Below are 26,072 nucleotides of genomic sequence, written 5' to 3'. Positions count from 1 at the left end.
CTCTTTATAGAGTCATTTACCAAAAGCGTTCTATTAATAGGCTTTGAAAATAATCTATTAATAGACTTTAAAAATACTACATTTTCAATAATAAACATTTATAACTGATATAGTACAAGGCTAAAAAATCCATTTATTTAGATTCTTTTTTTTTTAACGCTGCTAACTCTTCAGAGCCCTTTATTCATCTAGCTCAATTGCAAATGTTCTGCTTTGGAACACAAACATTTACATGCTTTAATTCAATGGAGAGTGTTGTATGGGGGCATTTATAAATTTATTCAGGTCAATTGCAAATCAACAGCTTTGTGTCGGTCTCCAGCTGCAGCATCTACAGGAAAGATGGCTTTGATTTCATTCATGTCATCTGCTGTCAATTTTACCGAGAGAGAAGATATTATCATCCAGGTTCTTCATCTTGGTGGTTCCAGGAATGGGGACAACATCATTTCCCTGGTCTTAAACCCATGCAAGAGCAACCTGGCTTGGGCTGCACCCTTTTCTTAAACTGATCTTACTTAGCTTTAGTAATAGATCTTGGTTCCGCTCAAGATTCTCACCTTAAAACCTCGGATTCCCCTATTTAACAAATCAATTATTATGATATGAAACAATCAACAATGACAAAATCAAATCAAATTAATTTTTACCTTTATTTTCAGTCTTGTCATGTAGATTTTTGTTTAGATTTTACTTTGTTGTTCAGTCTCAATGTTTGAACTCAACATCAGATCATCTTTAAAATGGTACAATTATTAAATGGAAAAAAAAAATCCTATCCTTTACCTTACGAAGTCATTATCTGTCACACTTTGAAGAAGTTTTCCTCCTGTGCTGAAGAAACCCATGCCTAAAGGACTGTATGGAACAATCCCAATCCCCAACTCCCTATGAATGGAATAAAATGAAATAAAATAAATATAAGTAAGCTTGTATTCCTTATCTAAGTTCAAATGGAACAAAGTTCAAAAAAAATCTTATTAAAAACTTCAACTTTTGGTATATACTGTGAACCCAATTCACAAATATTTATTCTCAGTTCTCTGCAATCTATAAAGTAAACATTGAATCACTGACTGTTGAGGTATTATATCGTCACAACGTTTACCTAGAGTTGGGAATAATTTGGGCCTCAGAATCCCTACTCCAGAGAGACCATTCAAGTTGCACAACAGTGATTGGATGCACTGCATGGGCCCTACGGATTGTTGAAGTAGAGGCTTCAAATAGACCCACATATTTTATATTTCCCTCTTCTACCAACTTCTTCAGTTCACCCATCTGTATAAAAGGAAAATTGATTTGCTTGTTATAAGATTTCTTATGTTTTGCTAGGCGTCGGTAAAGAGCCAGAGGGATACAATCTTGCCCTCCAAAGCCATACAACCTTGATTATTAGACACATATTTTCTAGTGAAATTAGAGGTTTGAAATTTTGATTTTTTTGTTTCTGAGACAAATTCATTGACTCATGTTACATTAGCTTCATAAGAACTCATCTCTCATGACAATAAGTTGGAGTAGTATTGCACTTAGTAACCTTCTGGAAAGGCTTAATGCTTCACCTTATGAGCATCATCTAAATGTAATGAGTACTACGTGTTCCATTCATTCTTATGAAAAATGAGTTCTTGTGAACCACTATTAAAATAACTTGTGTCAATGTGTTTCACTAGAAAACCACACAGTTGAATCCTTGTAGTAAAATCACAATTTGACTTGCTGTAGAAAATATTTCATACTTATCAATCTCAAGAATTGATATGTAAAATATATTTCTCACATCAAATCAAATTCAAGATTCAACTATGTAGTTTTTGGAGAAAAACCATTGCCCAAAATTTTATAAATAAGATTAAAATAAAAAACCTGTCACAGTAGTACAGATTTTGAATCTTAAAACTTACAGCACCATGACAAAATAGTATTTTGGTGCAAGGTTAAGGGTTTGGAATCCGAAGACTTATAGTAGCTTCTATGGGTACAGTAATATCCACCTTGTGCTATTAATAAAGATCAATATAGTCTATATCAAGCCTCTTGAGGCTTGTTTCACAAGCAGCCCTGACATATGCAGGATCTCCCTTCACACCAAATTCTCCATTACTCCAAGTCAATCCAAACTTAGTTATAATATGCACCTTCTCTCTAATACCTTTCAAAGCCTATTTAGGAAGGAACAATAAAATCATTATGCACAGTGTTAGAACAATCAAGCTCAGAGAATTAATAGATTAAGAAATGGAAACAGTACGAGTTGGAAACAAGATGTGCATCTTTTGATCAATCAATGGTTTTAAAAAATGCATCTTTTGAGTAATATTGATCACTTTTTAGTGATGGTTTATATAGTTTTCAGCTATGAAAGGATTTGATACAGTTGATGCTTTCGTAGCTCATAATTATGTTATAATGTTGAATTACTTTTCAGAAGAGTCTTCTAGTGCAGGCTGGAAAAGAAACGTTAGAACTTAAGTATAAACACACAAGAGAGCTTGTTAGGTTTGTTTACATGAATGATCCAATGTTTTCCAAGATGACACAAAATAAAACAACATGTATGGTAGAACCATTTTTTAAATTCTAAAGTGAAGCTTCTCGACACCTAACATATAGAAACTGTTATCCAAATTTGCTCCTCTACATCACCACTTATCAGTTACAGTAGTAATCTTAAACTATATCATAGCAGTAACTGGGAGCCAGGCATGCTCAGATCAACATGTATGGTAGTCACAATCAAACATGGATTTCAAGAATTTTTAAGGAAATGAAAGCATTTCATTTTATTCATGCTGCCTATCCAAGAACCTTGAATGGCACAAAGAAATCTTACTCCTTTTGTCATATATTCTATCTTGGCTATATTTATAAGATGTGTCTGTATAATCTTTTTTCTAACATGAGAAGTCATACAAAATATTTGGAAATACCTTCATCTCTGAGTTACAAGGCATAGAATCATGCTAAATTGCTTTAATCCACCTTAGGTTCAGATTTCTTGATTATGCTTTGCAAATATTGATACACTGTTATCCTCTTTTGTAAATCCAATTTGACATTATTTTATTGGTAGTTGCTCTGTATTATGCATTAATGGTAGTCCATGTTCGAAGAATTTAATCCCATCTTTTTTATATGAATAGAGTTCGCATAAGAGATGTTGGTATGGTTTTTATAAAGTAGGTTAACAGCTCTGTCTTCTAAGTTCTTTCTTATAAATGGACATTTGGATATGGTGATAGTAATGAAGGGTCTATATTGGTCAATATGATTGTGTTGGAACAGACAAGCAAAGGAAGTAATCAAAGCAATTAAGAAACGCATTGCCAATAAGAATCCTAAGATCCAAATTCTTTCTCTGATGGTTAGTATTGAATGATATTATAAATTTCTATATACATTTTGATTTATTTTAAGATATCATTACTGAGATATTTGGTTGAATTCTGAGTGCAAAAAATTTACTATAGTAAGAATTCATTTATGATTGACTTTGATGGGTAACTTTGATTTAATATTTTCCTAGTTATTTTTGCAACTATTAGAGACACTTACAAAAAATTGTGGTGATAACGTTCACTTGCAAGTTGTCGAGAGAGATGTGCTACATGAAATGGTCAAGATAGTAAAGAAAAAGGTCTATAAAAAAATCTTTTGTGTAACTTGCACATGTTTTTTTGGGTTGTAGCTTAAACAATTTTCGGTTTGTGCTCTTAGTGCATATTTTCAGCAATCCTTTATGTGGGTTTTATTTGTATTTTATTTTGTAGCCTGATTTAAATGTTAGAGAAAAGATCTTGGTCCTGCTAGATACATGGAAGGAAGCTTTTGGGGGGTCAAATGGAAGATATCCACAATATTATTCTGCATACCACGAGTTACAGGTAAGGAAAAAAATAAAATGAATCTTAAGGATGTTCAACAAATCTCATGTTTTTCAAGGGTAGGTTGAATATATTTGACTGACTCTGCCAAATGGCAGGGTAAAACATTGACCCTCATTTTTGTTACCTAGATTTGCTTTCTAGCTCGCATACTTTAAATGCCATTTGGAAGTAGTGTATATTGTTAAACTATTCCAGGATGCAGTGTAGTAGTGATGTTGGCATAATGACATTAGTTAGTAATTAATTTCATGCTGCATGTTCTTAGTTTGAAGTTTTATTTGTCATTTTAGAGCCCAGTGGCTCTAGGGCCTTGAGTATGGTAACCTAAGAGAGTGCATGAATTGTTTGTTATTGCATATTAAAATGTGATTGCCTGCCTCAGTTTGCTACATTTGTAGATGCTTTAAGGCTTTCTAGAAAACAACAATAATTGTGTTACGGTTGCTCAAGTATCTTCTGCAGTCACTCCTCAAACATCTATTTTAAGTTTTTATCTTAACCAATGGAAGGCATCAACTCCTTATGGAAATTTCCTTTTAGGTGCCTACAAAAAATGGTATGATTCTTCAGAATGATGGGGCTCCTACACAAGCAGCATAATGATCTCTTTATGGGATATATTGGATTTTGCCCAAAAATAACAAGTCCCACAACACAAGTTATTTATAAATAGTATTCTATATATAAAATACGTAATTGCAATTCAATTTAGAGAAAATTTTGTCAAGAATTTATGATCATTATACAAATGATATTGAAAACAGAACACCCTAAATTCACTTGTATCCATTTCACTGCATACTTCTAATAGTTGACCATATTAGGAATTCGGTGGAAAAGCTTGATAGGATGCTAGGAGAGTTGAGACTATCCTCCTCAATTAAACTCAAGGGCACATAATGAGTGTCCAAGTCATATGGCCCCTTGGGCCATGAGAATGGCAGGACATCTATCATCTTGTAGTTGTTGTATTTAATGACAGAACCAGTACCGGTGCATCTTTCTATCAAACATTTTCAAATTGATCCCAAATATGATGTTTGATGGAAATCAGATAAATAATTATTAATCTTATGTTCCTTGTTAAGAGGATCAAAGATATTCTTCCTCAACCAAGGCCAAGGGCATGGAATGAGCCTCTGAGTAGAACCCTTAGTCCATCCATCTCGCGATTGGCATACTTGACGAGGGACGACCATTACTACTGCATCTTCTTAACAAATTTATATGGAGATTAATAGAAGAATACTTGCATACCAGTTACTTTCTATTATATTCTTTATTGCTATTATTTTATACATCGATTCTTTTCTAATTCAAACATGGTAGTTTGATTTCCATGAAGTTTTGCAAATCCTCAAGACCACAAGATAGATTAAGCATCAATAAGTAATTGTGAAAGATCCCCACCCAAACCCAATCCAATTTTTCCATTTTGTTTGGTTTGATGTATGTTTTGGACTCCTAGGAATGGTGATGTTTCAAAGTTTGGCAATTCTGATCTGACTTTGGCTGAGTTCACTTTGATGCTTGTTTATGATAACAGATTACAAATGATTAAAGGAAATGACTATGCAATGAATGAAAACATGTATAGCTAAATGATATGGCAAAATATGACTTTATTGTTTACTGCTAAGACTGAAAAGAGAGATTACAGACCTATTATCAGTCACAAATCAAACTGTAACAATTCAATCCATAGGTTTTAATGCCATATAATCAACATGTATCACATCCAGATGTTAGCTAGCTATTGTAGGCTTCTGTAGACCACTTTGGGACTAGTAAATGACCACTTTAAGGTATAATATGAAGTATGATCTGCAACAGAAAGACTGATATTATCCTACACAGGTTTGATATGCAATTTCCAGCCATTATATTCAGTGCCACGAATCTAATATGCACTTTCAGCCACTATATCCCTTCAGATATGGTAAGTTTGAATGACACTATAATTTGATTTTTTAATTTGATTCCAATATTGAAAACTAAGAACTCAAATGACTAGTACATTGTGATCCTGTTACACCAAACATCTGGAACCAGATTACTTGAGAAAATCACAGATTCACACTGAATGATATTTCTCATCAATGCTTTGGCAATATAAATTGCAGAACTAACTATAAAGAAGCAAAGACTGAGTTTCATAGTCAATATTAAGGCATTGTTATATCTCAAATCACATCTATAGGAATGAGAAATGTTACAGTTCTGGATCCACATTAGCTCTCCAAGCGCTAGGCAACAAGCCTCTATTTCCCATTGTGACTAGTAATTCAAGTATGCTTTTCAAACCTCTAATTTTGTCATGTAGCACCAACCTTAAGAGCCTTCCAGGTGATCTATGTTGTTTAAATCTCTCTCAAATATTGCTTATTTATTTGTTGCTATTGTCAGTCCCAATTGTAGGGACACATTTATCAATTCACCCCTTGTACCACAGTTATCCTAGTATAGCCATGACAGTCAAACAGTGAAGGCTGAACTTCTTTTGAGATTCTCATGCATGGCTCTGAATACATTCTTGTCACATTAAATAAATAGACAACTATTTTTGCTAAGAACACATTTTCAGTCTACTAGTCTTTTGTTTGTTTATGATCCATAGTGTTAGTTTATAGTTAATAAATTATAATATTATCTTATCCACCACCTATGAGCATCATCTAATTGCAATGAATGCTAAGTGTTCCATTCATTCTCATGAAAGATGAGTCCTTGTGAACTATTACTCATGAAACATGGGTGAATGAGTTTAACTTAAAATCTAAAAAGTTGAATCCGCATAGCAATATCATAATTTGACTTGCTGTGGAAAATATCTTCTACTTACTAATAATATATTGCCGTGTTGGGTAGTTGATGGTTGGTTCTTATGGGAAAAATGGTTTTAGAAGCTAAAAAAGTGAAGGCCTTTTGAAAAATAATTGAATATTGTAACTGATATAGAAAATATAAAAAAAATATAATATTTGTGAAATTTTATGTTACTTAAAAATGCGATTCTATATTTTGTTTCCATTTTTTAATCTTGTACTCCACGTGTTCATCAATGTATCATCAATGGCCTTTAGCTATATAAGCTATAGTCTTATTCTAATATATGTCCTTTCCCCATGCAGTCAAGCTGTTGCGTACAAGTTTGGACCACATCTAAATGAAACTATTCCCCTACTTATTAACTATTGTAAAAGTGCATCTGAAACTGATGAGGAGCTAAGAGAATATAGCTTGCAGGTGTTAAAAGAGTTTGGTTGTAGAGAAATTATGTATTTTCATCTCACACTATTTGTTAACATTAGTGGTTCCATTTTAAAAGTTCATATCATCTATATTGAAAGTATATGTCATCTTAATTCCTAAAAATATAACATTAGTATATTACTGACTTAATTCCTTTATTTTGTCATCTCCTATGCTGCATCTTCTCAGCGTGAAAACAAAGGTTGTGATGTGTTTGACTATTTTTCATCTAGCGGTGCTAATCTATGTAACTTGATATCTTTCTGTTTTGATTTGTTTAATTTTGTAACAATATTAACTAGTTCCTGTTGTATTCAGATTGGTGGAGGTTCTTACTCATCTTTGTATTCAAGTCGTGGCATGGGTGGTGGATACTTAAGTGGTCGTGGCTCATCCTATTATTAAACTGTAAGTATAATAGTCAGATTTTTTACTGTAAAATTTTAGTCTCTAATAGTAAAGTCTAATCTTTTGTTTGTGAGACCTTACTATGGTTTGAGTAGTAGACTACAAAGCTGTCTTAGTATGATGTCTCTTTAACACATCTCTATGGCATACATATATGTGATCACGAGGCTGCCATAGCTTGGAATAGAATCAAGCTTTGAGAGGCATAATTTAATTTTTTAAAGGTAACATTCTTTTTATATGAGAAGAGGCTCTTGTAGCTTGAGGTGGCTGAATGAGAATCGAAGTGCAGAAATATTATACAAACTACTAGTTGGTAGCTTGAGAATTTGAAGAGATTTTGGTGGTAGCATTTACTATTTCATAAATTAAAGATATTAATATCTCAGGTGTGCGAAGGCATAGTATGCAAGATGAGTAGCACATTATTGTTTACTTGTATCTGGAACTTTGTTATTTTTGTAGGAATTTTCATCGAATGACTCTTGCAGATAAAGGATGATGAGCTTGCATATTTTGTCAATGCTTTTGACATCAACTGGAAGACATTTTTTTGCCGCAAGTAACTTAGGTATCTAACTAAAATAATAAGATAGATCAATATAAGCATAACTATATTGAAATACAGTATAGGATGCCCATGCAAAGTTTTGACCTTTATAGTTAAGAAGATTAATGTAAAAAATTAAAAATCTTTGCCGATGTACATGCCATGTATCTTAGTTCAAGATAACTACCTTGTAAATGTTTTAGTTAATTTTATAAATTTCTTAATGGACTAGGTACCTTGACTATGGTCTGTGCAACTTCATTAATATTATAATATATCTTAGCCGAAGTGATAAATAGAAACTATGGAGATGATATACAAAACCTTAGTTTGAATGTGAGATGGACAAATAGATTCCCCTTTAGTCTGCCCTATGGAACTATTGTCAATTATCAACCATACAAATCTTTTTATCTCTTAGTTGCTACCTTTTAGAAGGAATTCAACTTAGGTAATGAAGGTCACTGAGTTTGAATGTGAGATGAGACACAGACTCATGTACTATTAGGAATATCCATTCATATGGAGCTTAGATGACTTTTCAACAATGTGCCAATTTATTTCTCATAGTTTCTTTACAATAAAATTGTAGTAGCTCTACGCTTTACAGTCTGCATTCTTAAAACAAACTTATGTAATGTGGTAAAAAACATTTGTGCTGGTTTTCTATTAATTATTTAATGAAAATGCTAGGAGTGGTTTTTTCCTTCTGTAAGGTTGATTGATCATGATGCGTCTTAATTTATCTAACAAGACACAAATTAAATATTGAGGCAAAGCTAATGTTCAGTTTATTCATGTTCTTTGTAATTAGGATACAATGGCCAGGTGACCAGTTGATCCAGAGGAGGAGTTGAGGTTGATGTCTCAGGAAGTATGTGGTTATGTGGAAGTTGTTTTGAATAGTCTTGCTGCAAATGTACCCAAAGTAAGAACCTTAGAACATCATTGCATTAAAGCACTACAGAAATAGGTGTTCTTCTGTATGGTTCTCATGAGTATTAACTTGTCCTTCAATGATTGACAGGTTGTGGTGCTCTGCCAAGTTGAGAAAGCCAAAAAGGAAATGCTGACTCAACTTTATAGCTCTGTCAGGTGAAGGTTAATTACATGTGGCTAATATGGCCATGGTACTAGTTATATTTGTTTTCTATGTTCCTCATATATTATTTTTCAATTCTACTTCAAACAGCTCTCAGGGTACAACAAAGATTGAAGAACTTCTCCAAGAAGATCAGAATGCAAAAAGGAAATGTGAGAGATTCAAAAAATAGGCATCTTTATTGTCAAGACTTACTCATCAATTAAGTATCCATGATGTTCAAGCAACAAGTGATAATTTTTCTTCAAATGGAGGTACTTGATATATTAGTTTTTGTTAAGTGAAATGTTTCTTTTCATAGTAATTGAATAATATATTTAATTTCTTATAATGTTTATATCTATATACAACTTCATATAAAGGGAGAATTGTTACAGTAGATCTGTAACCTCCATTATATTTAGAAGCTTCATATCTGCTTAATGTTCTTTATAACAGTATTTTATTGTGAAGATATATGATGTTCATTTTTGTTGTCAAACAGAATTGCACTTGCATTTTAATATATGTTTTTAATGAATATTCAATCACAATAAATCAAAACCAAAACGATAAGAAAAATTATAGCAGATATTGAGAGGGATCATCACATTTGAGGAACCATCCATGTAGAGAAAAATATATTGAGATTATTTTTTTTGTTAGTGATGTCATTTTTCTCTACTCCTAGCTACATTTTGCAACTAAAAATAGTTGAAGCAAAGGAATATTCTGTACAGATATGATCTAAGAAAACCAACATATACTTTCTAAGTCTACAATAGTATCATTGGCTCAAAATTTTTAAATAACCATTTCTTTGCAAGGGCTGGCACAAGCTATATGCCTAAGGTGCATCAAATTGTTTGAATAGAGTTTGTCTCAAAGATAATACCTCTAACATTTACTTGCACCTTTTGAAAGACTTCTCTGACACTTAGCATAAAGAATAGGAGTCCCCATCTGGACAGAACTTCTTACCATCATCTTTATCTTTATGAACCTGCATTGCCACATTATTCACAACAATAGATAATGTGGCATCTAGATAGACTTAGAAGAGTTATCCCCTACAACCAATTTATTAAGCAACAAAACTATCTGAAAAAATGACTTTTTTAGGTAGATAATTAGACCAAATTCTTGTCTCTTAGCCCAAACATTCCTAGAATCATGAAGACCTCATAGGAGGTTCAATTAATTGCACCAATCCGCAGAGGGTAGTCAAGCATACATGTAATCAGGAGTAACTTGAAAGAGTTTCTTACCACCAACCCATTTAATATTCTTCTACAAGCCAAAATTGCAATGTATTCTTGTATAACAATATTTGATTAGTTAACACAATTGCACACATGCCTAGATAAGTCCCCAACCTTATTTTTGCAAAGAGTTTGAGTTTGTTGGAAAGTTTGTGATTTGTTGGGTATTTGAGCAAGTATTCTCACAATTTGATGGTCCAATTGATATGGGTTCCCCTATTACGATTTCATGGTCAAGCCTTCATAAGAAATATCAAAATGAGTTTTGTCTCTTTCTTATCAAATTTTATATTTGATATCAGTGTTCCTTCCCACAGAATTACCACTTGTGTTGGGGATGCTGCTACGTTGCTTGCTATATGGCACATGCCATACATATTGATAGCAAACTTTTTGAAATCTAGTTTACTTGCTATTTTGTAGATTCTGCCTAATATTTCAGTTCTTCTCAATTTGTATACTGGCTATTTTCCTGCCCATGAATCTTGTCTCAGGGCAATTAAGCTTTTAGAGTATATGGTGACTAGATGCATTTGGCATCTTGACAAATTGATTCATGACCACTGTCATTTGATACCTATCTTGTTGGTATTTTATTTGTGAAAGAAATATATAGTGCTGTAATAGTCATTATTTTTACTCCAAAATCAAGTTATGGATGTCATATTAGGTTTTGTTGGAGGAAGGCTTGGGGTTGGACTTAGTTAACTACCTTGCCATAATTATTGGTCCTTTTTAAATTTAATTTGAACATCACTGCTTATGGCCATTGATGTTACCTTGATGTGGGAAACAATGAAAATCAAAGCTATGTCTATGTTTAAGGAGTCAAAATTGAGAATGTAAGGAGTTTGTGAAGGGAAAAATGTCTAATTATTGAGGGCAAAGTCAGGTTCTCATCAAATAATATAATTGCCCCAATTTTGATTTGTAAAGGATCTTGATAGCATTTCCTGAAGTCTCAGAAAAGCAAATTGTTAGTTGGGGAAAATCTATTCAGTCATCCATCTTATCTTTCTGGACCAAGTCTCTCAGTAATAAATTGTAGTGCCATTTAAAGATTTACAAGTTTATCATAGAGGCTTCAAAGTAGTTTCAAGTAAATATGCAATTTTTCTTTACTGTTGATTGAATCCAAGAAATTATATTTTTATGTTCTTGCTGCATATGGTGAAGAGCTTGTTGACATGTTATATTGGGTGTAGAAGACAATGGTCCCGCTGCAAAATATGCTAAATGTATAAGTTTTGACTCAAACCCTCCTCACAGTTGAATCCTAATGAATTAACATAATTTGATACACTGGAAACAATACTCATATGGGAATTAAAGTTACAATATCCATAAAGATAGAGGTTTCACACATCACATATCCTTTTGTTATTCATTGATTACATGATCAATAAAGTTAACTAAAATCTCTACATTTCATGTTATATCCATTTACAGCATGTGCCTCATGGCTATGTTTTTGTGATGGTCGATAACTAGAACAACAACTGTGACTCTCATGTTTGGTAAGTAGAGTGGAAGCTTAAGTTTCTAATAGACTGTGTGCCACCTATATTTGTATATCTGAATTTTAAATGGACTGACTCTGATTTGTCTTATTTTAAAACAGGGGATCTCTTCCTGTCAAGAACATTCCAGGAAGATATGTAATGTGTTATTTGTGACTGTCACAATTGGGATCTGACATATACAGACATCATTAGAAATTTAGAGGCATGAGATTTGCTAGGATGTTACTAGACAATAGCTTTTATGAAAACATGAATTTATTTTTGTGGAGAAAATCCTAGTAGTAGTCATGCATCATATGCAACCTTCAAATACTGGCAGGGACCCTGGTGGACAGAAAACTAGTGGTTGTGAGTATGTGTCATTGGAGTATCAATTCCTGACTGGGGTAAAGCTTCTTAGGAAAATGTTGTCTATAGTAAAATGAGCAACTACAGACTCACTTCTCAGTCACATAATTTGGTGGTTGTAATTTCCTTATGTTTCTGATTATGAGATACTACTTGAATTCTTCACAATTCAATGAATATAGAAATAGTTTCTTGTATTAAAGTAATATTTGAATGATTCTTAATTCCAAATGCATATACAGTATGGTTCAGATCAAAATAATTATGATTGCATAACAATCAAGATGATATATATTTTCTATTTCTGATATACAGGAAATTACATGCAATGATTGAGGAAATTCTCAGTACCTTGTACTGTTTGTTGTGTCCGATATACAAGTAAGAATTTGCAAATATGCAGGCCATCTCTGATATAACTTTATATTTATGCTCTAAATAATGTGATAAGTTGTCTGATATGACAATATAAATATACTCAAAGATGATGCCATTTCTGATGGTGGACTTTATATGCCTGCACTGAATGGGTGCCAAAGGCAATATGCTCTCTTACAGAGTGATCATTGTGAGATACAAAATATAATAAGTTCTTCCAATCATCCTGAGTTGAATGATAGGACTACCTTTTTATAGCTTTCATTAGAAATGATTAGTCATGTTGTAAATGACGTGAGTTATCTCTCTTTTCAATCGCACCCTTTCATAATAATCTCTAATCACTTCTCTTATGATCCAGATTGGTTTGTTCACAATAAGCACTGGGTGGGGGTGACTTGGTGAGCTGACCTAGGGGGTGGACTTGGTGAGCGAACATAAAGAGTCTAGTTGGTGAGCGTACTTGAATTGTCGGCTTGGCGAGATGACTAGGAGAGTCGGCCTGGCAAGCTGACATGGCGAGTCGACTTAAAGTGGCGAGTTGGTGGGGCAAGTGGGGGTGACTTGGTGAGTTGACCTGGAGAGTTGGCCTATAGGGCAGACTTGGTGAGTGAACTTAGAGAGTCGACTTGGTGAGCATACTTCAATTATCAGCTTGGCGAGCTGACTTGGGGAGCCGGCCTGGTGATCTAACATGGTGAGTGGGCTTAAAGTGGCAACTTGGTGGGGCAAGTTGGCGAATCAAATTAGCAAGGCCACTTAGAGACATGACATAGTGAGCTGACTTGGTGAGAAAGCTCGATGAGCAGACCTAAAGACTGACCTTGATGAGGCACTTTGGTGGGGTGACTTGATGATCGAACTCAAAGAGTCAACTTGGCGAGCATACTTGAATAGTCAACTTGGTGGGGCAAGTTGGCGAGCTGACTTAGTGAGTCCACTTGGTGAGGCGAGAGGTGAGTCAACTTGGTGCAGCGACTTGGCGAGCTGACTTGGTGAGCAGACTTAAATACTGACCTTGATGAGGTGCTTTGGTGGGGCGACTTGATGAGCAAACTTAAAGAGTCAACTTTTTGAGCGTACTCGAACAATCGACTTGGTGACATGACTTGGTGGGCTGGCTTGGCGAGCCAACCTAGCATGCGTACTTGAATAGTAGACTTGGTGAGCTGACTAAAAGAGTCAACTCATTGAAGTGACTGGGTGGGAGTGACTTGGTGAGCTGACCTGGAGAGTTGACCTAGGGGATGGGCTTGGTGAGAAAACTTAGAGTCGACTTGGTGAGCGCACTTGAATTGTCGGCTTGGCGAGCAGACTTGAGGACTTGGTGGGACATGTGGGCGAGCCAACTTGGTGAGGCGACTTGGTGACATGAATTGGTGGGCTGGCTTGGTGATCCAACCTTAAAGAGTCAACTTTGTGAGTGTACTCAAACAATTGACTTGGTGACATGACTTGGTGGGCTTGGCGAGCCGACCTGGTGTGTGTATTTGAACAGTAGACTTGGTGAGCTGACTTAAAGAGTCAACTCATTGAGGTGACTTGGTAGGGGTGACTTGGTGGGCTAACCTGGAGAGTTGACCTAGGGGGCGGACTTGGTGAGCGAACTTAAAGAGTTGACTTGGTGAGCGTACTTGAATTGTCAGCTTGGTGAGCTGACTATGGGAGTCAGCTTGGCAAGTTGATATGGCGAGTCGACTTAAAGTGGCAACTTGGTGGTGCAAGTTGGTGAGCTGAATTATCGAGGTCACTTGGTGAGGCGACTTTGTGAAGCAACTTGGTGAACTGACCTACTAAGTGTACTTAAAGACTGGCCTTGATGAGGTGCTTTGGTTGGGTGACTTGATGAGAAAACTTAAAGTGTCAACTTGGCGTGCCGACCAAGTGAGTTTACATGGTGAGCGAGCTTAGAGAAGCAACTCTATGGGGCAACTTCATAAGCACACGGAGTGAGCCCACTTGCTGGGGCAAGGTGGTAAAACCACTAGGTGAGTCAACTTCGTGAGTTGACTTAATGAGTCAACTTGTTGAGGTGACTGGGTGGGGGTGACTTGGTGAGCTGACCTGGAGAGTTGGCCTAGGGGGCAGACTTGGCGAGCGAACTTAGAGAGTCAATTTGGTGAGCATACTTCAATTGTCAGCTTGGCGAGCTAACTTGGGGAGTCGGCCTGGCGATCTAACATGGTGAGTGGGCTTAAAGTGGCAACTTGGTGGGGCAAGTTGGTGAGCCGACTTAGCGAGGCCACTTAGAGACGTGACATGGCGAGCTAACTTGGTGAGCAAGCTTGATGAGTAGACCTAAAGACTGACCTTGATGAGGCACTTTGGTGGGGTGACTTGATGATTGAACTCAAAGAGTCAACTTGGCGAGCATACTTGCACTAGTGCATTTGGGTTCATTTTTTGACCTTCATTGATCAAATTTTCGACCCAATTTTTGACCAAATTGGACCAACCCATTGGTCAAAATTTTTCTGGTCAAAATTTTGACCAACTCACTGGTACATGATTTGTCTCAATCATATAACTAATTATATATTTTTCATATTAGTTACTGTTAGTGTTTTTCAAGCATTCTATAAAACAGTTCACATGCCTTACGTATGATATGACATTTTGCATGCATCCTGCACTCTCTCTCATCTAGCTAATGATGGATTACGTAGAGTGATCTAAAACCATGATGCTAAAAAACACACAATCAAATCCAAAATGAACTTGCACTAAAAATGGATTGTGGAAATCTGATATTGGTAAAATTGCATGCATGTCTACCAGGACAATCACAACTTAAACATATATTTGTCCTGGTAGACATGCATGCAAAATTAACAATTTCAGATTTCCACAATCCATTTGTAATGCAAGCTCGTTTTGGATTTGATTGTGTGTGTTTTTTAGTATCATGGTTTTAGATCACTCTCTGTAATCCATCATCAGCCGGATGAGTGCAGGATGCATGCAAAATGTCATATCCTACGCAAGGCATGTGACTGTTTTATAGAATGCCTGAAAAAAATTTACACCTACCTGTTGGTAGAAATTTCTACCTTCATTGGTCAAAATTTTTGACCTTCATTGGTCGAAATTTCTACCTTCATTGGTCAAAATTTTTGACCTTCATTGGTCGAAATTTCTACTTTATTGGTCGAAATTTTTGACTTTCATTGGTCGAAATTTTTACCTTTATTGGTCAAAATTTTTTTCCTTCATTGGTCGAAATTTCTACCTTTATTGGTCAAAATTTTCTACCTTCATTGGTCGAAATTTCGACCAGTTTCTGACAGAACTTGCACCATGGCTATGGAGGTTTTTTGACCAACCTATTGGTCAAAATTTTGACCAACCAGAAGGTTGGTCGAAATTTCGATCGAAAAAATTCCGACCAATGGGTTGGTCGAATTTGGTCGAAGTTTGGTCAAAAATTGGGTCAAAATTTCAACCAATAATGGTCGAAAAATGGTCTTAAATGTACTAGTGATTCAACATTATACAAGAGTATGGTTGGAATTTTGATGTATCTGACTATAACTCGGCCAGACATGACGCATGCAGTAAGTTTGATTTCCAAATTTATGGAAACACTAAAGGCTTCCCATTGGCAAGTTGGAAATACAATCCTAAGGTATGTGAATGGTACCAAGGGATTTTAGATTTTATATACTACATATAATGATTTCAAGTTGGTTGGTTACACAGATAGTGATTGGGCTAGAAGTTTAGATGATAGCACTTCCATATACATGTTCTATATAGGATTGGGTGTTATTTCATGGGCATCCAAGAAGCAACCTAATGTTTCTCAATCTATAGTAGAGATTGAATATATAGTAGCAAATGCAATAGCATGTCAAGCTATTTAGTTAAGAAAGATCTTAACAGATTTGAATGAAAGGGAAGAGAATGGAACCACAATCTTTTGTGACAACATCTCCTAAATTGCATTGTCTAAGAATCCAATCTTCCATGGGAGAAGCAAGCATATAGAGATCAAAGATCACTTCATTAGAGAGTTGGTGGAGAATGGGGATATCAAAATGGAATTTTGCAGGTCTAAGTAGTAGCTAGAAGACATCTTTACTAAGCCCTTAGGCATTAGAACTTTTGTGCACCAAAGAGAGTGTATTGGTGTAGTTAATTTGGATCAAGATTGATTTTTTTTTTTTTTGGCTCAGGATGAAGGGGGAGTGTTGAAATATCTCATGCGTGAGTGGTTGCCCCTTGAGTCAAATGCCCACTTACCACCCTAACGACCTATAGTAACAACAATCAGAAATATTGAATGTAGGTAGGTGAGTTTGAATTTGAAATGAGAGGGGAAAAAATTTGTTGAAAGACCAAAGAAATGAATCTAATTCATTCGACCAATTGAAGAGAAGAGAAGAGAGCAGAGTAGAGCATAAAGCAGAAAAGGAGTAGATCAACAAATCAGAGTAGAGTCTAAGAAAGTGTAGAAAGTTCATAAGATAGAAGGAAGTTTCGACACGTGTTGAATCCTTTTTTTATTCTATAATTTCATATTGTTATGTCCTAAGAAGTAGTGATTTCTCCAAGCATTGTTGTATGCAATCATTTGTGTTGTAAGTTTAAAGTTTAAAGTTGTATCAATTTGAATTTATTAGGGTTTTTTGGTTGAAGTTGAATGCTCCTAGATTTTGTAATAGTTTTAACTTACTTGAATAGAAAATCAAGCAAGCAAACAACCATACTTGGCTCATTGTTGTCTCCCTTCTATTAGATATTACATAGTTTTCATTTAAGATATTTATACTTGCAAGTTTTAAAGTTATCCCCTCTATGTTTTAATGGCCATAATGTCCAGAATGTAAGTCTATTAAACAACACACTCATCTTACTCTTTAACCGAGTTCTCTATTTTATAGTTCATACTGAGTTCAATCGATATCCTTGTTGACCAAGTTCACTCAGTGACCATTGAGTTGAGCTCCACCTTCTCTTTTTTTGATCGATCTCACTCAATGCACTCTTATGCCGAGTTGCCCTTAGTACCAAGCTACTTGGCTCCTTCATGTACCGAGTTCACTCGTCACCTACTACCTATCACTTGGCATCCATTGCGTGTCGAGAAAACTATCAATCGGTACCTTCTTGTGCTGAGAAATTTTTTTGAGTTTGTGATTTATTTTTTACATAAATTTCTTTAGTTTCAATTTGAGAATAAATCTATATAAGCTTGGTTAAATGTAGCTTAATGAAATGGATGTGATGGTCTTATATGCCTAAATACTTCTGTAATGCATTAGCTGTGTGTGAGAAATGTGTGTAACTAAAATAACCTTGAGTGTATCTTCCCCCTCTCCTTGCTACATCCATTCTTAGTGAGCCATAACGCATGTGAATTTATGAAGATTTAATGGCTCTAGAACTTAACATATGAATGACTCTACCATAGTAGATTTTGTGGAATACCATTAACCCTTACACATCTAGAAAAACCATTCTTATATGAGTAGAAAATCTTTTATTTTTAAAAGAGAAGGTAGGCTAGTGAAGTAACTGATTGGAGTTTGAATTCTCTCATTAACTTAGACTAGTGAACATTAGGAAGAATTTTCCTATTAGATGTACATGATATAAACATAAATTTACACATTTCAATCACTAGTGCTTGATGTGTATTACTACTACCATGTATGCAAATCGCATGTTGAGACCTCTATAGAAAATATTCCTCTAGATGTCTTGAACACAATGTTTTTCTCTTCCAATTGTCCTTTGGTAGAAATTATAATCTAGAAGAAATGTAAGGAGATCATTAAACTATTGAGCAAACACTGCCAAGAATTTTGAATCTAGCTTGAACACTAAAACTAGAATAAACACACTTCAAGGATGTATTAACTATCATGGATAGAAAATGCATCATTTTATATTAGAAATCAGGTGCCTAAATTTAAGATGTATGATCCAATTGGTTATAGATTGGAAGAGAATAAATTGGTTAAGTAGTTTTATTTTTTTAACTTCTTTGTTCAAATTTCTTTCCTTAACTCCTAATGTCTGAGGCATTGAATGAATATGATATAAGATTGTCATGTGCAAATTTTATTATCTGGTGCATTGAATCCATTGCTACTTCTGAGATTTGATGGTAGTATAGGTGGTTTTGTCTAAATTGATAAGTGATGTAAAAAGTATAGCTTGTTCGCAAGTATGGATGGGATTTTGATTAATCCTATTATGTCTTAATTCATTGTGATATTGTGAAACTCAAAGAATGAATACCCTTTTGGAAACTTTTAAAATGCTCAAATGTAGATGAGTATTAGGTTGAACTGAACTTACTCCTTAAGTTAGCAAAAGGTTCTATGGATTAATGCACTCTTAAACATGTAATTTCTATACTAGGTGAATTTTAGACTCCTTCATGGTTAGGTGTAATGTGGCTTAAAAGGGAGGGTTAGAGATGGATATATTATGCTTTGTTTCTCTCTTACCATTAGTTCTAATTGAATAAATACATCACACTTTGTTTCTATGTCATACTTTACTTTTCTGCATATGAGTAGATATGCTAAGATTTTATTCTTGCATATGAATAGACATGCTATGATTTCTTCTACAATATATATATATATATATATATATATATATATATATATATATATATATATATATATATATATATATATATATATATATATATATATATATATATATATATATATATATATATGTTGTTATGTTTTTCCTTGCCACATTTTGTGTTTAAGCTACTTACACATATATGTAAACTAATATATCACACAGCTACACCAGTTCCATCCGATCCTCTTCTTTCAAGTTGCTAGGCTTCTTGTGTTAGGTTCAAGGCATTCTTCGTGTTAAGAAGGACCCAAACGAGCTAAACACTCCATGGTTGGTATTGTAAAAGTGCTTAGGCCACACTCCCATCTTAGATAGCAAATGGACAATGTCTAATGGCTTTGGAGACCGAACCTTATTGATCTTGATATATTATTTAATTACACATTTGATGGATGTATGATATAGTGATCGGCATCTTTGGAAAAATATTATAAATTACTTTTGGTTATGGAGAATTCAATTGTTTATCTCGATTATTGGTTAACGAATGGTTCATAACTTTTCAAACCAAGTTTCTACTTTGTTAATTCTGACAATTGTATGATGTGGTAATTGTCAAGTAGGACATGGTTCTTACACCTTCCCCCGCATAGACTTGGATTATCAACATGGAAAATTCGTAAATAAATCTATATGCTCAAATAAAGAGAAAGGTAATCAAATTCTTTTAGTGAAACAAATTTATATAGCATTTTGCATTCATTTACAGATTAATTTGCGTGCTAGCAAGATAACCACAATCAGAAGCCATAATATGTTGATCCATAATGAGACAATACACCATTGTCCACATGACAAGTGTTGATATTAAACTTTGTTAAAAAAAAAGCAAAAGATGCATTTTCTAAATAATTTGTAGATGTTACAAACTTCAAGGGTTTGTTTTACCACATTCAAAATATCTGTAACCCTCAATTAACAGATCATATCTATCTTATAGAGGATATTTAAAGAGTTTTTTTAATATTTCTTACGATTGTAGATGCCTCTTGGAAAACAATTTTTTTCTTTGTAATAAGTGGGTAGTGTATAAGCTTATCTTAGTGAAAAAATGATGTAGTCCTCATTTTGGCAGCCAAAAAAACAAGTGTTTAAATTAATCAATTTTAATATTGTACAAAGAATTTTGTATATTTCTCAATTTTAAATGAATTTTGATTTATATATGTTTCTATTTTGTGATCTATTATTATTGATAATAATGGTTGTCAACGTTTTTAATCCATGACAAGTGCTAGTGTAGTATAATCCATTACAACACTTTTAATTTTGATATATATTAAAGGATAAATTGGCTATGAATTTGAATGTGCTAGAGGAGTTGTTTTGGTACAAGATTAATTCATTAGAAAATATAATTTTTTCAAAAATTATAAAATATTCTTAAATTCATTAGAAAAGTATATAAGCATTTAAAAATTTCCATTTAAATTGTTTTGTTTTAAATGATAAATTATCCCAATTGTCTTTAATCTAAAATTCAAAGTTAAATGATAGTTTTCCAAGAACTATTGAACTTTTTAACAAAGTTGAAACCTACTATAAGTTTTAGTGTAGAATATTTAAACAATATGATGAGTAAGAGATTAAGACTTTAATGAAGATGGAATGAGCGCTCTGAAGCTAATGTAAGGAATGCTATAAATGATTTTTTTTTTGAGAGAATTAAATATGATCTTCCTCGCTGAAGTTGATATGTTCCCAATTTGAGTCTAACTCCAAACTTGGATTTTCCTCCACAGTACGTCCAACTTCAACATTTTCAGTCACTAAACCATCTTTTAAGAAAATCTGTTCCCAACTAGAATCTAATTTAAAGTCTGCATTTCCATCCACTGTATGGAAGGCATTAACATTTTCTAGCTCACGGAAAGAAAGTGAAGATTCAATGTTAGTGGGAAATAATCACTGATATATTCTATATGAGAATCAAAACATTCCCTGGGTTCTTTTAAATCTCTGGATTGTTCTTTAATTTGCTTGGTTTCTGCCATTACATTTGATTTCTGATGCAAATAATAATATTTTTGTTGGTTCTTAGGCTTGAACAGTACTGCACCAGTATTATTCCTCCTCTTCATGGGGCAATCCATTACAAAATGACCAAGCTCGCCACCACCATAACAATTTCTATTTAGAATTTTGCAGGTCAGTCCATTTAAATTATTCTGCGAAACCATTCCTGATTTCTGAGCCTCCATTCCTGACATAGATAAAAGTACCGGCCAAATTTTTAAGCACGATGATTTGAAATAATATTATAAACCTAGATAAATATGTTCATTTATGTTCCTCCAAGCTTGGTTACTTATATTATTATATCTGAAATAAGATTGCAGCAGACACACCCGCAGAGGTAATGGACGCATCGATTGAGTGTACTATAAGTTTTTAAAAAGCAGTTTTCAATTAATGAGTTAAAATGATAGTTTCCAATTAATGTTTATTAGAGAATGTTTTAGTTTATATTTTAATGAGATAAATTGGGAAGACAATTAGAAACTGTAAACAGAAGGTTTCAAACATAAACAATTATTTCAATCAGCATACAAGCTTGCTGTTTGATGCTGCTTTTCCTTATTCATTTTTCAATAGTCAGAAAAATAGGAGCTGCGTGTCCACAACTAGTGGTTCTGACTAATTTCAATGAATACTAACTTGTGTAAAAGAAACAACCATTTATCACATCCTTCTTAAATTTTAAAAAATGTGTTACAATGTCGTGCTCAATTGATGGTACAACAACTGAGGAGTGCTCAATCGTATCGGGCCTTTTTAGCCTTCTAGTAAAACACATTCTCCAAATGTTATTTGGAACACATGCTCCAATGCTATTTGGAATATCATGACAACACTCACATCTGTGGGGTGGGGTGAGGGTGAATCTATTTTACAATGAATCATGATCCATAAAACAATTCACTAACTAAATATCACTGAGTACTTCTTTTAAGAATTGGACTGAAGAAAGGGTTACTATGTATGGAGTTACAGTGAATATGACAGATGATTTCAAAGTGGAGATTACCGATCTTGCAATGTGTGGGTTAAAATTCAGAAAGGAAATAAGTATTTCGAATGTAGCTTTCAAGAAACTTCCGAAAACTTCCGAATACTTCATTCTTGACAAAGGACCAAAAAGAGTACATAAAATTTTATTTTGTATATTTAAACCATTTCTGGTATAAAGATAGGATGTCTTTCCGTTTTTATTTGAAGTTCTCTCTACTTCATAATCTTTAGGCCCATAGGAAGCAGGAATCTAGACCAGTGCTCCATGAGGAGCTTATTTTATTAATTGAAAATTACTATAAAAATAATGAAGTAACAGTGTTGTCAACATGGAAAAAAAAAAAACATGGCTGGAGAAGAATTATCTGTGAGACGGACTTGTAGGTGGTTGTGGATGTGGACTAGCATTTGGCTCTAGTTATTCAGCAGATCATTCAATTATGAAATTCTTTGGATTTTGTGTCTTTTGTGCATATCTCTCATGAGTGGAACGGTGTGGCTGATTGTTTGGCTAAATGGGACTCTAAGCATGTGCCGGATTGGAACATTACTGATCACAGGATGCTTCCCCTTGATTTATCTCAAATGCTGGATCAACTTGTGGACTAGGATAAACCTCTGTAGTTCTCTTTGTTTCTTCTTTTATTCTATTTTCTCTGGTATTCAATAAAATTTGTACCCCTCTTTTAGTTGAAAACCCTCTCCTTTAATAGAGAAGAAGCGTAAATCATTCAGTAATGAGCCTCATCAAATGATGAGTGCTAAGAAAATTAAGGTTAAAACTGAGGAGGGTTTTAGTGATAGCAAGAGTTCTAAGAATGAGATTAAGAGGGAGAAAAAGAAGAAAAGTATTAAGGAAAATATAGAGTCTAAGAAAACTGGAGATGAAGAGGATAATACGAAAATGGGGGATTTGAGCTCTAATCTGGATAGTTATTCTGGTAGTAGGGGTATTTCTACAGTTAAGCATGAGGGGGAGAGTAGTAAAGATAGGAATGTGGAGTCAAAATATTTCTTTGAAACCTCAGAGCAGAACGAGGGGAACTAGAATGATCATCCTACTCCCACTGAAAAGGATGCTTTTGATGCTAAGAGTCTTGAGGATATAGAAACTAAGAAGAGCCCTTGTCATTAAAGACCAATGCCTGAATAAAGAGAATCAGAAGGAGATAATGGAATAAAAGGGAACAATTTCTAAGAATCAGATCTATCTCAAGGAAAATCAAGAAATTACCAATGATTCTAGTAAAAAGTGTAGTGATGAGATTAGAGATAAAACTAACTCGGTCAAGATATCCCTCCTTTATAAAGCCAAGATGAAAGTGGATGCTTCCCTCTAAGTAGACTCCTAGCTCTATAATGAAATAGTCATGCTTAAGAAGAAAATGGGTGAAATGCAAAAAGATCTGGAAGAAGAAAGAGCTAAGAGAACCCAACTAGAAAATCAAGTTGGGAATATTCTTAAGAAACTAAAAGAGTTTGAAATGGAACTTCGGCAGCTGGTCAAAGACAGCCAGCAAAAAATGGAGATGGTGACTTCTAGCTTATGCATCATGGCTGCTAGTTCAGGGGGAAAGAGTAATGAGGAGATTGTGTCTCCTAAGGCTATGGTGGAAAAGATCCCTAGTGGGCCGAGCAAAAGAACAAGATAGAGTACTAAGAAGGCAGTTGGTGAGGTTCCTAGTTTACTAAAAAAGAGATCCTTCAGAGTACAACAAAGCCTGGCAAGAAATTAGCAAAATTTGTTAAAGAGCTAATCTAGTTGTTGGTCTGGTTTATAGGTGTCTGGTCTCTGGTCAGTTTTTTGGTTCTATTTTTTGTTGTTGTTGTTATTTTCATCTTTTTACAATTTTAACTCCAACTTCCAGGTCCTTGTAAAACCCGGGTTAGTATTTTGTTTAAATTATGATTTCAGATCCCTATAAACTTTGTTTTTTACACTTTACTATGAACTTTGAGTTTTAGGTCCTTGTAAAACCTAGTTGTATATCTTATGTTTTTGTAAGGGGTTTCAGGTCCCCTCAAAACCTATTTTAGCATTAATTCAAAATATTAAAGAAAAGAAAGAAGCACACAAAACAAAATATTGTTTTGTGTGGATACTCTATTAAGGATAAACAATCATGGTAGTCAAACCTACTAGATATTTTACTAGCATGTAAACAACTTTAAAGGTAAAATATGAGTGATGTATGGAGCATGCTACTCAAAACACAAGAGGGTAACAACCTTGAGGATACAACAAGGGCAATAACCCTAAAATGGACAACAATACATTCTGGAGAAAATTCACTAATTTATGAACTAAATTATATATGTCAATATAAATATATTGTTCCAATAAAGTACATCTTCACATCTCATACTCTCATCATCATCATTCACTTGGAAAGACATAATATTTTCATCCTTTTATATAATATATCAACATAAATGGAGTCGACCAAGATTAAGACCATAGCCAAAATAATATTCCACAACTAATGTTATCCAAGATATGTCCATTAGGAGATAGATATGACAAACAAATAATCTCCAACATTACATAATCTATAGATCATGTGCTTCCAATCTAAATAAAAATGCTAACCAACCAATTTAGCCAAGAATACATCAACACACTACATGAAATCTTCCAAATCCATTCACATAAGCCAATGCAATCCAATAATAATAATGTAACACTATTTATAAATAATAAGAAGAACAATTGAATATCATAATAGAAACAAAAACATTTTTGTTTTTAAATCCATTATCAACTATACACTATTCATCATGAACATTGCTAGGCAATACCTATCATGAAATAAAAATAACTTACATGTCTCAAAATCATGAAGTACTCTAGATAAGAACACATATTGAATCATGAACATACCACTAGGGTAGCAACAAGATATATTGCATAACTGATCTAAATACTACACCATTGTCATTACCAAAATAACTAGAAAAGACATACAAACATAACATTGACTAGCTCATTGTTGCTCACTAAAATTTTGATATTAACAAATTCAATCCAAGAGCGTTCATATAAATATATCCATTAATCCATCTATAATTGAGCACTTTCTAACTTAAAATAAAGAAATCACATCAATCCAATCTCTCCACACAATGAAATGTAAACATTGTGAGGAAAAGAAATATGTTGACATCAATGAAAAAAATATTAATGCTAAAGCAATCTCCTCTATAATAATCCCAATGAAATCCATCAATCTACCCCTCCGGCATTGAGCACAACATATGGTGTAAAAACCCAAATCAATGCACAATGATCAAACTCATCATAAATGTACAATATATTTGTCACATCTATCCCTATATATTTGTAACATAAAAATCAGTGTCACAATGATACATGTAGGATAATGTTTATATCGATCCCCCAATATTATATGTATATTTGGGAAAGGAAAATATAGACCTTCATGCATAACCTTCCAAAAGGACCCAAATTAGATTAGCCTAACTCCAAATGGATATAAGGTGTGACAATGGTAAACCTAACTCCTTTCAAACATGTACACTTAGAGGATATCTTTGTATTATTGTGTATTCCATTTAATGTTTCTATTGATTCAATTGGATTATGTATTTGTTGAATTGGCTTAATGGAAGTATATCGGGTGATTAAAATGCAATTACTGTAGAAGTGCACATGACATCTTTGAAACACATGAACAAATTCTAGATCAGATTGTTACTACAACTAATAAGCTAGTGTTGATGGTGAATGAGGTTAGCAAA

General features: G+C 34.0%; 1 pseudogene; it reads right to left on the bottom strand.

Annotated features, from left to right (window-relative positions):
* Positions 1 to 281: 281 nt before the first annotated feature.
* The window catches only part of LOC149531400 (putative aldo-keto reductase 3), a 49,002-nt pseudogene continuing 23,211 nt past the window's right edge, over positions 282 to 26,072 (bottom strand).

This window comes from Cupressus sempervirens, chromosome 11 (genome assembly GCF_028749045.1).
Source record: "Cupressus sempervirens isolate cs-2001-9-10 chromosome 11, ASM2874904v1, whole genome shotgun sequence".
NCBI lineage: Eukaryota > Viridiplantae > Streptophyta > Pinopsida > Cupressales > Cupressaceae > Cupressus > Cupressus sempervirens.
Note: the sequence above shows the minus strand (reverse complement) of the source record. Positions and strands in the feature narration are given on the sequence as shown.